Below are 17,256 nucleotides of genomic sequence, written 5' to 3'. Positions count from 1 at the left end.
AGTTGGCTGTAAATATATGGATTTATTTACAGTTTCTCTATTTTGTTCCATGGGTCTGTGTATCTATTTTTATACTGATATCATGCTGTTTTGGTTACTACAGGCTTGTGACATATTTTGAGGTGGGGTAGTATGATTCCTCTAGCTTTTTTCTTTTCTTGGTTAAAATTACCTTGGCAATTAGGCTCTTTTTTGGTTCCATACAAATTTTAGGGTTTTCTTATATTTCTATTAAGAACGTTACAGGTATTTCTGTAGGGATTGCATTGAATCTGTGGATTATTTTGTGTAATGTGGTCTTTTAAAAACATGAATTATTTCAATCACTGAGCACGGAATAGTTTTCCATTTATTTCTGTCATCTATAGTTTCTTACACCAGTGTTTTGTAGTTTTTCTTATAGAGGTTTTTTAACCCTTTGGTTAAATTTATTCCTAGGTAATTTTTGCAAATATTCTAAATAGGATTGCCTCCTTGATTTCTTTTTTAGCTATTTTATTATTGCTGTATAGAAATGCTGCCTATTGAGCTGGTTAGAGGTTCCAGTACTATGCTGAGTAGAAGTGGTAAAAGTAGGCATCCTTGTCTTGCTCAGTTGTTACAGAAAAGTATTTTAACTTTTCCCCATTCGATATGGCATTAGCTGTGGATTTGTCATATATAGCTTTTATTATGTTGACATATGTTCCTTCAATGCCTACCTTGTCAACTGTTTTTATCATAAAGGGATACTAAGTTTTCTCAAATGCTTTTTCTTTATCTGTAGAAATGATCACATGGTTTTTGCCCTTCATCCTGCTGATGTGATGTATCACGTTTATTGATTTGTGTACGTTCAACCATTTTGTGTGCCTGGAGCCAATCCCACTTGATCATGGTGTATTATCTTTTTTCTTTTTTTTTTTTTTTTCAGATGGAGAGTTACTCTGTTGCCCAGGCTAGAGTGCAGTGGGTTGATATCAGTTCACTACAACCTCCACCTCCTGGGTTCAAGCAATTCTCCTGTCTCAGTCTCCCAAGTAGCTGGGACTCTTAGGGTGCACCACCACATTCAGCTAATTTTTTATTTTCAGTAGAGACAGGGTTTCACCATGTTGGCCAGGTGGTCTCAAACTCCTGACCTCAGGTGATCCATCCATCTCGACCTCCCAAAGTGCTGGAATTACAGGAATGAGCCACCGCATCCAGCCTGACCATGGTATATTATCTTTTTGATGTGCTGTTGGATTTGGTTTTCTACTATTTTGCTGAGGATTTTTGTATCTATGTTCATTAGGGAGATTGGCCTGTAATTTTCTGAAAATAAAGATTTCTAATGTACATCACAGTGCTACCATGTCATGATCAATATGGGAAGAACATTACACATCATTCTGAAGTACATCATCTTAGTGTTATTTCAAGATTACCGGAAGTTCTGACTAGAGCAATCAGTCAAGAGAAAGAAATAAAGGGTATTCAAACAGGAAGAGAGGAAGTCAAATTGTCTCTGTTTGCAAATGACATGATTGTATATTTAGAAAACCCCATCGTCTCAGCCCAAAAACTCCTTAAGCTGATAAACAACTTCAGCAAATTCTCAGGATACAAAATCAATGTGCAAAAATCACAAGCATTTCTATACACCAATAATAGACAAACAGAGAGTCAAATCATGAGTGAACTCCCATTCACAACTGCTACAAAGAGAATAAAATACCTAGGAATACAACTTACAAGGGATGTAAAGGACCTCTTCAAGGAGAACTACAAACCACTGCTCAAGGAAATAAGAAAGGACACAAACAAATGGCAAAACATTCCATGCTCATGGATGGGAAGAACCAATATCGTGAAAATGGCCATACTACTCAAAGTAATTTATGGGTTCAATGTTATTATTCCCATCAAGCTACCATTGACTTTCTTCACAGAGCTAGGAAAAACTATTTTAAATTTCATATGGAACAAAAAAAGATCCTGCATAGCAAAGACAATCCTAAACAAAAAGAGCAAAGCTGGAGGCATCATGCTACCTTACTTCAAACTATACTACAAGGCTACAGTAACCAAAGCAGCATGGTACTGATACCAAAACAGATATATAGGCCAATGGAACAGAACAGAGGCCTCAGAAATAACACCACACAGCTACAACCATCTGATCTTTGAAAAATCTGACAAAAACAAGAAATGAGGAAAGGAATCCCTACTTAATAAATGATGCTGGAAAAACTGGCTGAAGAAAACAGAAACTGGACCCCTTCCTTACTCCTTATACAAAAATTAACTCAAGATGGATTAAAGACTTAAATGTAAAATCCAAAACTGCAAAAAGCCTGGAAGAAAACCTAGACAGTGACATTCAGGACATAGGAATGGGAAAAGACTTAATGACTAAAACACCAAAAGCAATGACAACAAAAGCCACAAATAAGAAATGGGAGCTAATTAAACTAAAATGTTTCTGCTCAGCAAAGGAAATTATCATCAGAGAGAATAGGCAACAGAATGGGAGAAAATTTTTGCAATCTATCCATCTGATATAGAGCTAATATGCAGAATATACAAGGAACTTAAGCAAATTTACAAGAAATAAATTTTTTAAAAACCACCAAAATGTGGCAGAAGGATATGAAGAGACGTTTCTCAAAAGAAGACATTTACGCAACCAACAAACATATGAAGAACAGCTCATCACTGGTCATTAGAGAAATGGAGGGGGGCACACCCAAGATGGCCAAATAGGAACAGCTCCAGCCTCCAGCTCCCAGAGTGAGCGACACAGAAGACAGGTGATTTCTCAATTTTCAACTGAGGTACCGGGTTCATCTCACTGGGACATGTCGGACAGTTGACGCTTATGGATTTGTATTTTGAACTATCTGTGTTTGAACACATTTTTAATTCAAGCTGGGTTTAACAATCACAACAAAAACTGGATTAAATTAACATTCAGATTAAATTTAATCATTAACTGACTTGGATGCAGTTAGAAGCCTTAAATGCCTGACTTGATCTTATAGAAACTGACAGTAAATGGAAATACTGAAAAGGGTGTGAAGTTCAGTTTTCATAAATGGCAGAATTTTTTTTTGTGTGTGTTCTATCCCCTTTGTTTCTTCTTCTTGCATAGTTAGGTGGGGAAAAATCATTGGCTAAAGTGATCAAGAGGAACCTGAGAGCCAAAGCCAACATTTAACATAAAAATAAGATTCTTAATATCTAAAGAAACGAGTACTCTGCCTTCTGGCTATGCCTACCTATACATGTATATTTATTAGGCTCCTAAAACAATAAAAGCTTACAAAACTGGTAGTTACTAAAAATATTAAATTACAGTAAAATGTTCCAAATGAACAACACTACACTTTTAAAAGTACATTTACAAATGATAGCTTCCAAATTAGTCTCATCCAGGGATGCCTATTGATATGCAAGAGCTTCTAAAGAGTTTTCAACATGTGTATTGCATCATTTAAAAGGCTTTCTAAAAGATAAATAAAAGACAATTTAATAATTAATAAAAATGTTACATTTTTGATTCTCTTGGAAAAGGCAGAGCAAAATGGCAGAAGAGAAGACAAAATTAGTTGAACCCTCATAGTATCCAGTTTTAATTATGTATTATTAAAGAGGCACTAAAGAGATAGGAAAAAACAATCTTGAATCTCCAGTCACCCCTGCGTCAGATCTCAACAGCAGCAGCGTGGTGCAGAGAAATATTCTGTGTGCTTGTGGAGGGAGAACACAGCAAATGTGAGGCATTGAACTCAGTACTGTCCTCTTAGAGAAGAAAGAAAAACTGGATTAAAACTCAGCTGATGTCCACCCATGGAGGGAGCCTTGCATCCCAGTGATGAAACCAACTTGATCGTGGTAGATAAACTTTTTGATGTGCTGCTGGATTCAGTTTGCCAGTATTTTATTGAGGATATTTGCATCAATGTTCTTCAGGGATATTGGTCTAAAATTCTCTTTTTTTGTTGTGTTTCTGCCAGGTTTTGGTATCAGGATGATGTTGGCCTCATAAGATGAGTTAGGGAGGATTCTCTCTTCTTCTATTGATTGGAATAGCTTCAGAAGGAATGATACCAGCTCCTCTTTGTACCTCTGGTAGAATTCGGCTGTGAATTTTTCTGGGCTTGGCCTTTTTTTGGACGGTAGGCTATTAATTATTGCCTCAATTTCAGAACCTGCTATTGATCTATTCAGGGATTCAACTTCTCCCTAGTTTAGTCTTGGGAGAGTGTATGTGTCCAGGAATTCATCCATTTCTTTTAGATTTTCTAGTTTGTGTAGAGGTGTTTATAGTATTCTCTGATGGTAGTTTGTATTTCTGTGGGATTGGTGGTGATATCCCCTTTATCATTTTTTATGGTCTGTTTGAATCTTCTCTCTTTTCTTTTTTATTAGTCTGGCTAGTGTTCTATCAAGTTTGTTGATTTTTTCAAAAAACCAGCTCCTGGATTCATTGATTTTTTGAAGGGTTTTTTTGTGTCTCTATCTCCTTCAGTTCTGCTCTGATCTTAGTTATTTCTTACCTTCTGCTAGCTTTTGAATGTGTTTGCTCTTGCTTCTCTAATTCTTTTAATTGTGATGTTAGGGTGTCAATTTTAAATCTTTCCTGCTTTCTCTTGTGGGCATTTAGTGCTATAAGTTTACCTCTACATACTGCTTTAAATGTGTCCCAGAGATTCTGTTACGTTGTTTTTGTTTTCATTGGTTTCAAAGAACATCTTTATTTCTGCCTTCATTTCATTATGTACCCAGTAGTCTTTCAGGAGCAGGTTGTTCAGTTTCCATGTAATTGAGCGATTTTCAGTGAGTTTCTTAATCCTGAGCTCTAGTTTGATTGCACTATGGTCCGAAATACAGTTTGTTATAATTCCTTTTCTTTTACATTTGTTCTGGAGTGGTTTACTTCCAACTATGTAGTCAGTTTTGGAATAAGTGTGATGTGGTGCTGAGAAGAATGTATATTCTGTTGATTTGGAATAGAGAGTTCTGTAGATGTCTATTAGGTCCACTCAGTGCAGAGCTGAGTTCAATTCCTGGATATCCTTGTTAACTTTCTGTCACGTAGATCTGTCTAATGTTGACAGTGGGGTGTTAACCTCTCCCATTATTATTGTGTAGTAGTCTAAGTCCCTTTGTAGGTCTCTAATGACTTACTTTATGAATCTGGGTGCTCCTGTATTGGGCGCGTATATATTTAGGATAGTTAGCTCTTCTTATTGAATTGATCCCTTTACCATTATGTAATGGCCTTCTTTGTCTGTTTTGCTCTTTATTGGTTTAAAGTCTGTTTTATCAGAGACTAGGATTGCAATCCCTGCTTTTTTTTTTTTTTGTTTTCCATTTGCTTGGTAGATCTTCCTCCATCCCTTTATTTTGAGCCTATGTGTGTCTCTGCATCTGAGATGGGTATCCTGAATGTGGCACACTGATGGCTCTTGACTCTTTATCCAATTTACCAGTCTGATGGCTCTTGACTCTTTATCCAATTTGCCAGTCTGTATCTTTTAATTGGAGCATTTAGTCCATTTACATTTGAGGTTAATATTGTTAGGTGTGAATATCATCCTTTCATTATGATGTTAGCTGGTTATTTTGCTCATTAGTTGATGCAGTTTCTCCCTAGCATCGATTGTCTACAATCTGTCATGTTTTTGCAATGGCTGGTACCGGTTGTTCCTTTCCATGTTTAGTGCTTCCTTCAGGAGCTCTCACAAGGTAGGCCTGGTGGTGATGAAACCTCTCAGCATTTGCTTGTATGTAAAGGATTTTATATCTCCTTCACTTATGAAGCTTAGTTTGGCTGTATATGAAATTCTGGGTTGTTCTGAGACCAGTTCAGTTGGGGAGACCCTAACCCAATGGCACTAGAGGAATTAAAGACACACACAGAAATATAGAGATGTGAAGTGGGGAATCAGGGGTCTCACAGCTTTCAGAGCTGAGAGCCCCAAACAGATTTACCCACATGTTTATTAACAGCAAACCAGTCATTAGCATTGTTTCTATAGATATTAAATTAACTAAAAGTATCCCTTATGGGAAATGAAGGGATGGGTCAAATTAATTGCGGCAGGAACATGCCCTTAAGACACAGATCTCTCATGCTAATTGTTATGACTTAAGAATGCCTTTAAGCGGTTTTCTGCCCTGGGTGGGCCAGGTGTTCCTTGCCCTTATTCCCGCAAACGCACAACCTTCCAGCTTAGGAGTTAAGGCCGTTATGGACAAGTCATAGTGCTGAAGAGATTTTGTTTATGACCAGTTTTGGGGACAGTTTATGACCAGATTTTGGGGGGGTTTCTCCCAATAGCTTGAAAATTCTTCCCTTTAAGAATGTTGAATATTTGCCCCCACTCTCTTCTGGCTTATAGAGTTTCTGCCGAGAGATCTGCTGTTAGTCTGTTGGGTGTCCCTTTGTGGGTAACTCGACCTTTCTCTCTGGCTGCCCTTAACAGTTTTTCCTTCATTTCAACTTTGGTGAATCTGACAATTACGTGTCTTGGAGTTGCTCTTCTCAAGGAGTATCTTTGGGGTGTTCTCTGTATTTCCTGAACTTGAATGTTGGCTTGCCTTTCTAGCTTGGGGAAGTTCTCCTGGATAATATCCTGAAGAGTGTTTTCCAACTTGGTTCCATTCTTCCCACCACTTTCAGGTACACCAATGAGACGTAGATTTGGTCTTTTCACATAGTCCCATATTTCTTGGAGGCTTTGTTCATTTCTTTTTACTCTTTTTTCTTTGAACTTTTCTTCTTGCTTCATTTCTTTCATTTGATCTTCAATCACTGACACCCTTTCTTCCAGTTGATCGAATTGGCTACTGAAGCTTACGCATGCATCACATAGTTCTACCTTTGGTCTTTGATGATGGTGATGTACAGATGAAGTTTTGGTGTGGATGTCCTTTCTGTTTGTTAGTTTTCTTCTAACAGTCAGGACCCTCAGCTGCAGATCTGTTGGAGTTTGCTGGAGGTCCACTCCAGACGCTGTTTGCCTGGGTATCACCAGCAGAGGCTGCAGAACAGCAAATATTGCAGAAAGGCAAATTCTGCTGACTGATCTTTCCTCTGGAAGCTTTGTCTCAGAGGGGCATCTGGCTGTATGAGGTGTCAGTTAGCCCCTTACTGGGAGGTGTCTCCCAGTTAGGCTACTCAGGCATCAGGGCCCCACTTGAGGAGGCAGTCTGTCCATTCTCAGATCTCAAACTCTGTGCTAGGAGAACCACTACTCTTTTCAAAGCTGTCAGACAGGGATGTTTAAGTCTGCAGAGGTTTCTGCTGCCTTTTGTTCTGCCATGCCCTGTCCCCAGAGGTGGAGTCTACAGAGGCAGGCAGACCACCTTCAGCTGCAGTTTGAGCTTCCTGGCTGAGTTGTTTACCTACTCAAGCCTCAGCAATGGTGGACACCCCTCCCCCAGCCTCACTGCCACCTCACAGTTCAATCTCAAACTGCTTCAATCTCACACTTAACACTGTGTGCATTAAAAAAAAAAAGCAAAAAGAGAACTAAGAAAGGCCATATACCTTAATTTCATTTGCCAACATTTAAAATCCCTTTTGGTTGCTTTTAAGATTGTCTTTTGGGGAAAATATAGCTATTATATTTTCCATACTTTTTTTCCACATTTATGAGCAATGATTGTATATTTTTAAATCTACTTAAAATTGTGCCACCACTTATTTATTCTTTGGTCTTTTTATTTCACTTTTTTCCCTTTGTTTAATTTAGAATAGTTTCTTCTCTTATGTCTTCAAATTCACTTATTTCTTTTGTAGTTTCTAATCTACCCTTAGTTCAATCCAGTGTGCTTCTCATTTCAGACCTTGCATTTTTTTCTCTTGATCTTTAATCTATTTTTTTCATATATCTCCTATTGATAAGTGGTATGATCAGTCATCCCTCTGTTTTCTTGAACGTATGGAATTTAGATATTCAGTTATAACTATCTTATTTTCCTTGTCATGAATTTAATAATTGTGTAATTATTAAATCTACTTCTATATATTACTATTTTTCTCATATCTTCCCTTTTGCTTGCATGTCTGATAATTCTTGTTTGGATAAAAATCATTACAATTTTATGTTAAGGCTGCAGAAAATTTGTATCATCTTATAAATACTTTTGTGTGTTCTTCCAAAATGTAGTTAAGTTACTAGAAAACAGCTTTATCCTTTTGAGGTTTGTATTTAACTTTATTAGAGCACACCAGAGCAGCTGTTAGCCTATGGATTATTTTTTTCCCTTTTACTGAGGAAATACTCTTTGAACACTCTACCTGATATCCAATGAATTAGAGATATTTCTCTCTGGAGGATGGTTACAGAAATTCTTACTAGCACTATGTAAGCCCTTATGTTGTTCCCTGTGCTCTTTTCTTTTTTTGGAGGGGGGTGGGGTGCATTCGTTTTATTTATTTATTTTTTAATGTTACAGATTTATTTATTCTTTTTTATTTTTCCTTAAGATATCAGGGTACAGGTAGTATGCCGCCAAGGGGAATTCAGTCGGGATTGGTTGAAGGAGAGTCTAGCCACCAGCCAGCCCTATTCCAGGGGAAGACCACCTTCCCACCCCATCTCCCTCTAAATCCTCACCCATCTCTCTGAGAGCTACCTCCACCACACAATAAAACTTTGCACCCAAACTCAAACCCACAAGTGATCCGATTTCTCTGGTAACTAGGGCAAGAACTCAGGATACAGAAAGCCCTATGTCCCTGCGATAAGGCAGAGGGTCTAACTGAGCTGATTAACAGAAGCCATCTGCAGAGAGCAAAGCTGAAAGAGCACACTGTAACACAGCCCACTTGGGCTTCAGGAATCACAGACACCCCTAGATGCTGCCATGAGGCCAGAGCCCAAAAAACACTCCCCACAGCTTCTGTACCTGCCCATCTGTATGCTCCCTTGAGCAGCGAAGCACCAAGGAGGTGAGCCACACGCCTGTCACACATCCTGTGAAAGGGATAAGGAAACACACCCATTTCATTATTGAGGAACTGTGAAGCTAAGGCTTTTCTAACCAGATCTGGAATAGCATTGAAGAGCAATGGAAAGGAGAACATAGATATCAGGCTAGCTTTAGGTGGAGGAATGGAGGCCTTGTCTCTCAGAGCCAGAGCTTAGAAGGATTGTACAGACGAGACTCCCCAGAAATAAACCCAGAACACTGTAGAGTTTGGGATCACAGACTCTGCAGTCAGATCTTCTATTTACCCCAGCTGTGTCACTTATTTGCCTTGTGACATTGGACGCGTTAATAAACATCTCTGTTCTTCTATGATCTTATCTGTTAAATGAGAATGAATTATAAGTGTACCAAATTCATTGTGTTGTTATAAGAACTGAATTAATGTTTTCATATGATTAAAATAGTGTCTGCTGTACAATAAATACTTCATCATTATATAATTATGAAAATCATTTGAAACAACTGCATACTTTTCCATTTTGAAGATCAACCATAATTTATTTACAACATCCAGTAAAATTTTTGTTTCAAATCTATTATGAACAATCATAACATAAGCATTCATATATATGTAGTTATTAACATACACATTCAATGATATCCATTATCACTCAAGAAGTGAAACTGAAGGATGGAGGTGTTCATATACATTTCTATGAATATAGTTCCATGGGCCTTAAAAGAGAATATACAAATTCACATGCTGCTTTATGCCCACATTCATTCATTCATTCATTAAGTAGTCATAAATCTATCAGGTATTTATTGAGCCAATATCTTCTAAACAGTCTTTCAGGGGGCTGGTATTCTTTAGTGAGCCAAAGAAAGTCCTCTGCTAATATGAGGCATGTATTTTAGAAATGAAATATAAGCAATAAAAATAAATACAGAGAATTAGCAAAGTTGTTAGCAACTTCTACTTTCCAGTCAGATTGCCATTGTTCAACTTCTGGCTCTGACACTTAAAAAGCTATGTGACCTTGAACAAGATACTTAACAGATCATCAGTGCAGTTGTTTGAGTGTTCAAATGGGTATAATAATAGTATGGTAGGCTAAATAATGCCTTGACATAAAGAGATTAAGCTGGTGGGTTTCATGTAATCACAAGGGTCTTTACATAAGTGATAAATATGGTGAACCCCAAGTTTCTCTTCAAAGAATAATCAGTATGTCAGTATGTTCAGCTCTCTTATTCTTTGATTCTCCATTTTAAAGTTTAACTTCCTGATTCTCTTTGCCCCCTTGCTTCTAATTTCAGTAAACAACCTTCTAACCAGTCCTAATCAGTAGTTCACATCTGTTCCCCTGGTCATCTGCTTTGACCCGAGTCACCCCTGGTCACCTGCTCCATCCTGACTTATCCTGAGCCACCAGTTCTGTAACCGCCCTTCTCACCAAACTACTCACCCCACCACTCCAGCTCATACTTCTGCTGTTTTTTAAAATAGCCAATCGGAATTAACTTAGATTGTGTAGTCCAACCCTAGCCAATGGGGGAATGATACAGCAGTAGAGGCTACCTGCATCAGGAATAAGAACCTCTTCCCCTCCTCTGTCCAGGTGTGCTCTCAATTATTCCATCTGCAAGGAGCGCCCTTTCTGCAGAAAGTAAAAATTGTCTTGTTGAGAAAATTAAATGTATGTTCAAGCGCTATTTCTTTGCAACACTAGGGAAAAAGCATTTTGCATTTCTAACAATTTGGTGGTGGCCTGTACGGGGACCTATTCTCCTCTAGGGGTGGTCTCTGGTCCTCTCTCATAAGGAGGCGCCCTGCTGCCTCATTGCGGTGGCCTCAGAGGTGAGGAATTGAGATCCACCCACTGTGTTGAATAAACCTGGACTCTCAGCAATGCGGAAAGAAACTGGCTGGTAACTTGGAGCAAAGGATCCTCACATACTACGTGGACCAGACAACCTCATGCACAAGCCAAGGAAGGAAACACTGGAGGAGCTGGTAAAGTATTTCCTAGGTGGTAAGGACTAAGGAAAGAAAAACGCAGGGGCAATGAAGCATTCTTTGGTTGGGATATACCAAGGAAAGAGAAGCTGCAATGGTGGTAAGGCATTCCTTAGTTGGGACTAAGGAAAGAAAATTCATGGGGGACAGTGAAGTATTCCTTGGTCAGGATGTCTTGGAGTTAAAAAGAAGTGAGACATTTCCAGTAAGGGAAATTGAGCCTCACACCAAAAGGCAAGACATTTTTAGTAAGGGAATTGAGCCTCACACCAAAAGGCAAGACATTTCTGGTAAGGGAAATTGAGCCTCACCCCAAAAATCGAAAATACCCCAAGTAAGGTGAAGGATAAAGCTAACAACAATAATATTCCCCTGATAGTGCCCTATGCCTAATGTTAAAATATTAGAAGGATTAAAAAAACCTTAGAAGGGGGTGCCCAAGATGGCTGAATAGGAACAGCTCCAGCCTCCAGCTCCCAGTGTGAGGGACACAGAAGACGGGTGATTTCTGCATTTTCAACTGAGGTACCGGGTTCATCTCACTGGGGCGTCTTGGACAGTTGATGTAAAGTTAGCTAAAAGTTAACAGTGTAACATGTATTATCCTAATTTCCAATCTTGTGACCTTAGGCAGTCTAGTCCAAGGACATGAAGGAAGTTCACTTGAGAAAACAACAGTTATCATCTTTGACAAAAAAAAGGTGGGGGGGGACAATTTATGTAAAAGAAATGCTATATGGTAAATTCTTGTCCTAAACTAGATTAACTGGTTGTTTCAAGAAAGGGATGTTTACAAGTCAGAAAGTTGAGGCATGTTGAAGACTGTCTGTGAAAGCCATAAAAAATGCTATAAAATGGAATTTATGCAAGAATTGTTGTATAATTTAAAAGTACTTAGGCCTCCTGAATGTAAAACTATTGAAGAAACAGTTTATGTGCAAGGTGTGTAAGGAAAGTAAAATATACTTTTGGTAAAAGAATTATAAGAATGTGAAATTTTACTTACCTTAAAGGGTTAAAAAATAGTTTTGAATGCTTAAGCAAATTTTGAAACGTTAATTGTAAAGGAAATTCTGTGTGTAAACATATTGGCTAAAGTTAAAGGGGTATCATCCAGTTTTTCTGTGAACTGGATATTAAAAGCATAACAGTTTTTTTTTAAGCACTAACCTGCTCTTTAACAAAAATTATAAAGGGTTGAAGAGAGTCTATAAAAATCTTACCTTATGGTCAGACATTAAAATTGGATAAATAATGTCTACAAGGTTTTACAGAAATTGAGTTTAACAGCACACTAATATAAAGGTAAAATTTAGCTAATCTGGTATAAAATCCTACAGGAAGCATTGTCAAATATAAAATGGCATTTGGTTTTATTTGATCTAAAAACTAATAAAAATACGTGCTAAAAAAAAAATTCAGAAGGAAAAAGGATTGTGCTGAACCAGAGAAAAATGTTATCCAAACCTCTTATGAGGGAAATCTTGTTCCAACTGCATCAAGGGACCCATTGGAGGCCCCAAGGCATATGTGATGTAGTTCTCAGAATTTATAGGGGTATAGAAATTTATACCCTGTCCAAAAACAAGTTACAGATAGTTGCTTAGTGTGTAAGAAAACTAATAAACAAGCTATAAAAACATTACCCCTCAGGGGAAGGAATCCAGGCTTAAGGCCATTCCAGAATATCCAGATTGCTTGTGTAAAGATGCCTCCAGTTGGTCATCTAAAGTATTTATTAGTAATAGTAGATCACCTTACTCATTGGGTAGAAGCTATTTCCTTTTCAAGTGCAACTGCTAATAGTGTAGTCAAGGTATTAGCTGAGAATATTAAAGCCAAGTTTAGATTAATAGAAAATATTTATTCAGATAATAGGACTCATTTGATTGCACATATCATTAAGAAATGAGCCCAGGTACTGGATATAACATGGGAATATCATAATCTCTGACACCTACCTTCATCAAGGAAAGTAGGGAGGCCTGTTACCCTGTTGAGAAACTGAACTGTTCCCTGAAAAGACATAGGCCTATCCCCTTATGAGATGCTTTATAGATTGCCTTATCTACATTCTACTACTGATCTCTCTACATTTCAAACAAAAAAATCAGTTTCTCATAAATTATATACTTTGTTTATATTCCACTTTCCTTCCCTCAGAACTAAAGGTCTTTTAGCACAGGCGCCACCTCTAGAGTTTCCAGCACACCAAAGGCAGCCTGGGGACCACATCATTGTCACAAGTTGGAAAGCAAACTATTACATTTGATGCTTGCCTTGTTATACCCTGTGGAGACTTGACAAGTTAGAGGCAACTCTCCACTTCTGAAAAGTATCTTTACCCTTCCTAGCTCTCCTCAGACTAAAAATCTGTTAACTGGGATAAGTTAGTTTGAGAAGAGTTTAATGAAGATTCCAGTATAAACTGGAAATTTTGTCCTCCTAGAGCAAGAGCTTCTCTGCCAAAGTTGGTTCAATGCCCTATAAAATACTAAAGAGCAAGGATGGACCACCCCAACCAGTACTTACAATTTCTTAAAACCATATATTCATTTTACTAAAGGAGTTATCCCTTCCCACTGTCAACTAAACCAATGTAATTCTGTACAGATTACCATCTGTGCTCCCCAGAGTTCTTCCCCTTCGTTAAGCCATTTCTATGGTATAGGAGCAGAAGTCTCAGGATCCTTTGAAATGTGCTTCATTGCCTCCTCACTTCCTACACCCTTTCCTCCCTCTCCTAAATTCTCCTCTAACCAAAACTTATCTTGTTATATATCCAATGATAAAACCAAAGTAGTTGTAGAGGTTAACTATTTAAAACAAACTGTAGCAATTGAAACAGGGTATCAAGATACAAATGCTTGGTTGGAATGGATAAAATATTCTGTTGGCACACTAAACAAAAGTGATGGTAATTGTCGTGCAATAGGCAGGCCAGAAGACCCCTTTCCACGTGGGTGGTCTTCTCAGGGACCGGGCATGAGCTGTATGGTAGCTCTCTTCCAGAACCCCACAGCCTGGGGCGATGAGTCATGCAAGACTCTTTTACTGCTGTTCCCTGAGGTTAAGAGCCCTATGGGTTAGCGCTCAAGGGCCATCTGGCCTCCAGCCCCTGATGTTAACTTCACCTCATGCCTTCCACAGCAGAGGGAAAAGTTAGCATTCCTTGAAGATTTAACAGGATGCAGTGAAACCAAGCCTCTCCAAGAGCTTACCAATCAGTCTGTCCTTGTTCATCCCTGAGCATAAGTGTGGTGGTATTATGGGGGACTATTGCTGGGTACTCTGCCAAGTAATTAGAGCAGCTCTTGTGCTCTAGTCCAATTCACCATCCCTTTCCCTCTAGTATTCCATCAACACGATTACAAAGAAAAGGAGAAAATCATAAAAGAAGAAGTGTCCTATGTGGGTCCTTTGACCCCCATGTTTATATAAATGCTATTAGAGCTCAACAAGGAGTACCAGATGAATTTAAAGCCTGTGATCAAATAGCTTCAGGATTTCAGTCAATATTCTATTGAGTGAAAATTAATAAAAATGTAGACTGGATAAATTTCATCTATTATGATCAACAGTGGTTTATTAACTACACTAGAGATGCTGCTAAAGAAACAGCAGAGCAGTTAGGGGCTACTAGCGAGATGGCTTGGGAAAATAGAATAGCTTTAGACATTATATCAGCAGAAAGAGGTGGAGTTTGTATCATGATTAAAACTCAATGTTGTACCTTCATCCCAAACAATACTGCCCCTGATGGAAGTATAACAAATGCATTGCAAGGTCTAACTGTTCTGTCCAATGAGTTAGCCAAAAACTCAGGGGTAAATGACCCCTTTAAAAGGTGGCTAGAAAAATCATTCAGTAAATGGAAAAATAATAATAATAATAATAGCCTCAGTTCTTACTTCTCTCACAGCCATAGTAGGCATATTCATTCCTGTTGGGTGTTGTGTCATACCATGCTTCTGTGGGCTGATGGACAGACTCATACAGGCAACACTTACTAAAACCTCCCTTAATTCTCCTCCACCTTATTCAGAGAAGCTTTTTCTTTTAGAGAATCATGCAGAACAACCAAGCCAAGACATGTTAAGGAAGTTTGAAGAGAAAGAACTGTAAAAATTAAAAATGAGGAATTGTTAAATATAGTGAACCCCAAGTTTCTCTTCAAAGAATCAGTATGTCAGTATGTTCAGCTCTATTATTCTCTGATTCTCCATTTTAAAGTTTAATTCCTGGTTCCCTTCACCCCCTTGCTTCTAATTTCAGTAAACAACTTTCCTACCTGTCCTAATCAGTAGTTCACATCTGTTCCCTTGGTCACCTGCTTTGACATGAGTCACCCCTGGTCACCTGCTCCATCCTGACTCACCCTGAACCACCAGTTCTGTAACTGCGCTTCCTGCCAAACTCCATGCCTCACAACTCCAGCTTATACTCTAGCTCTTTTTTAAAATAGCCATTTTGAATTAGCTTAGACTGTGCAGTCCAACCCTAGCCAACAGGTGAATGACACACAGTGGAGGCTACCTGCATCAGGAATAAAAACCACTTTCCCTCTTCTGTCCAGGGGTGCTCTCGACATTGTTCCATCTGCAAGGGGCACTCTTTCTGCAGAAAGTAAAAATTGCCTTGAGAAAATTAAATTTATGTTTGAGTGTTATTTCTTTGTGGCACCAGGGAAAAAGCATTTTGCATTTCTAATGTAAGGGAGATGTGAGAATAAGAGTGAGTAGTAAGAGTGGGAGATGTGACAACAGAAGCAAGTGTTTGGAGTGAAAGAGGGAAGAGTTCATAAGCCGAGGAATGCAGGCAGCCTTTAGGAGCTGAAATAGGCAGGAAAACAGATTATTCACTTTAGTCTCCAGGAGAAAACAGACTTGAAAACTCCTTGATTTATCTCACCTAGCAGTGTTTGCTAACACCTCTACTAACATGACATTAATAAATTTTCGGGTGCGGGGCGGAGCAAGATGGCCAAATAGGAACAGCTCCAGTCTCCAACTCCCAGCGCGAGCGACACAGAAGACCGGTGATTTCTGCATTTTCAACTGAGGTACTGGGTTCATCTCACTAGGGAGTGCCGGAAAATCGGTGCTGGTCAGCTGCTGCAGCCCGACCAGCCAGAGCTGAAGCAGGGCGAGGCATCGCCTCACCTGGGAAGCGCAAGGGGGAAGGGAATCCCTTTTCCTAGCCAGGGGAACTGAGACACACAACACCTGGAAAATCGGGTAACTCCCACCCCAATGCAGCGCTTTAAGCAAATGGGCACACCAGGAGATTGTATCCCATACCTGGCCAGGAGGGTCCCACGCCCACGGAGCCTCCCTCATTGCTAGCACAGCAGTCTGCCATCTAACCGCAAGGCAGCAGCGAGGCTCGGGGAGGGGCGCCCGCCATTGCTGAGGCTTAAGTAGGTAAACAAAGCCACTGGGAAGCTCCAACTGGGTGGAGCTCACAGCAGCTCAAGGAAACCTGCCTGTCTCCGCAGACTCCACCTCTGGGGACAGGGCACAACTAAACAACAACAAAAGCAGCAGAAACCTCTGCAGACGCAAACGACTCTGTCTGACAGCTTTGAAGAGAGCAGTGGCTCTCCCAACACGGAGGTTGAGATCTGAGAACAGACAGACTGCCTGCTCAAGTGGGTCCCTTACCCCTGAGTAGCCTAACTGGGAGACATCCCCCACTAGGGGCAGTCTGACACCCCACACCTCACAGGGTGGAGTACACCCCTGAGAGGAAGCTTCCAAAGCAAGAATCAGACAGGTACACTCGCTGTTCAGAAATATTCTATCTTCTGCAGCCTCTGCTGCTGATACCCAGGCAAACAGGGACTGGAGTGGACCTCAAGCAATCTCCACAGACCTACAGCTGAGGGTCCTGACTGTTAGAAGGAAAACTATCAAACAGGAAGGACACCTACACCAAAACCCTATCAGTACGTCACCATCATCAAAGACCAGAGGCAGATAAAACCACAAAGATGGGGGGAAAGCAGGGCAGAAAAGCTGGAAATTCAAAAAATAAGAGCACATTTCCCCCGGCAAAGGAGCGCAGCTCATCGCCAGCAATGGATCAAAGCTGGACGGAGAATGACTTTGATGAGATGAAAGAAGGCGGCTTCAGTCCATCAAACTTCTCAGAGCTAAAGGAGGAATTACATACTCAGCGCAAAGAAACTAAAAATCTTGAAAAAAAAATTGGAAGAATTGACAGCTGGAGTAATTAATGCAGAGAAGGTCATAAACGAAATGAAGGAGATGAAGACCATGACACGAGAAATACGTGACAAATGCACAAGCTTCAGTAACCGACTC

Source organism: Theropithecus gelada, chromosome 9 (assembly GCF_003255815.1).
Source record: "Theropithecus gelada isolate Dixy chromosome 9, Tgel_1.0, whole genome shotgun sequence".
Classification (NCBI taxonomy): Eukaryota; Metazoa; Chordata; class Mammalia; order Primates; family Cercopithecidae; genus Theropithecus; species Theropithecus gelada.
The sequence above is the reverse complement of the archived record's forward strand: the minus strand, read 5'-3'. Positions refer to the sequence as shown.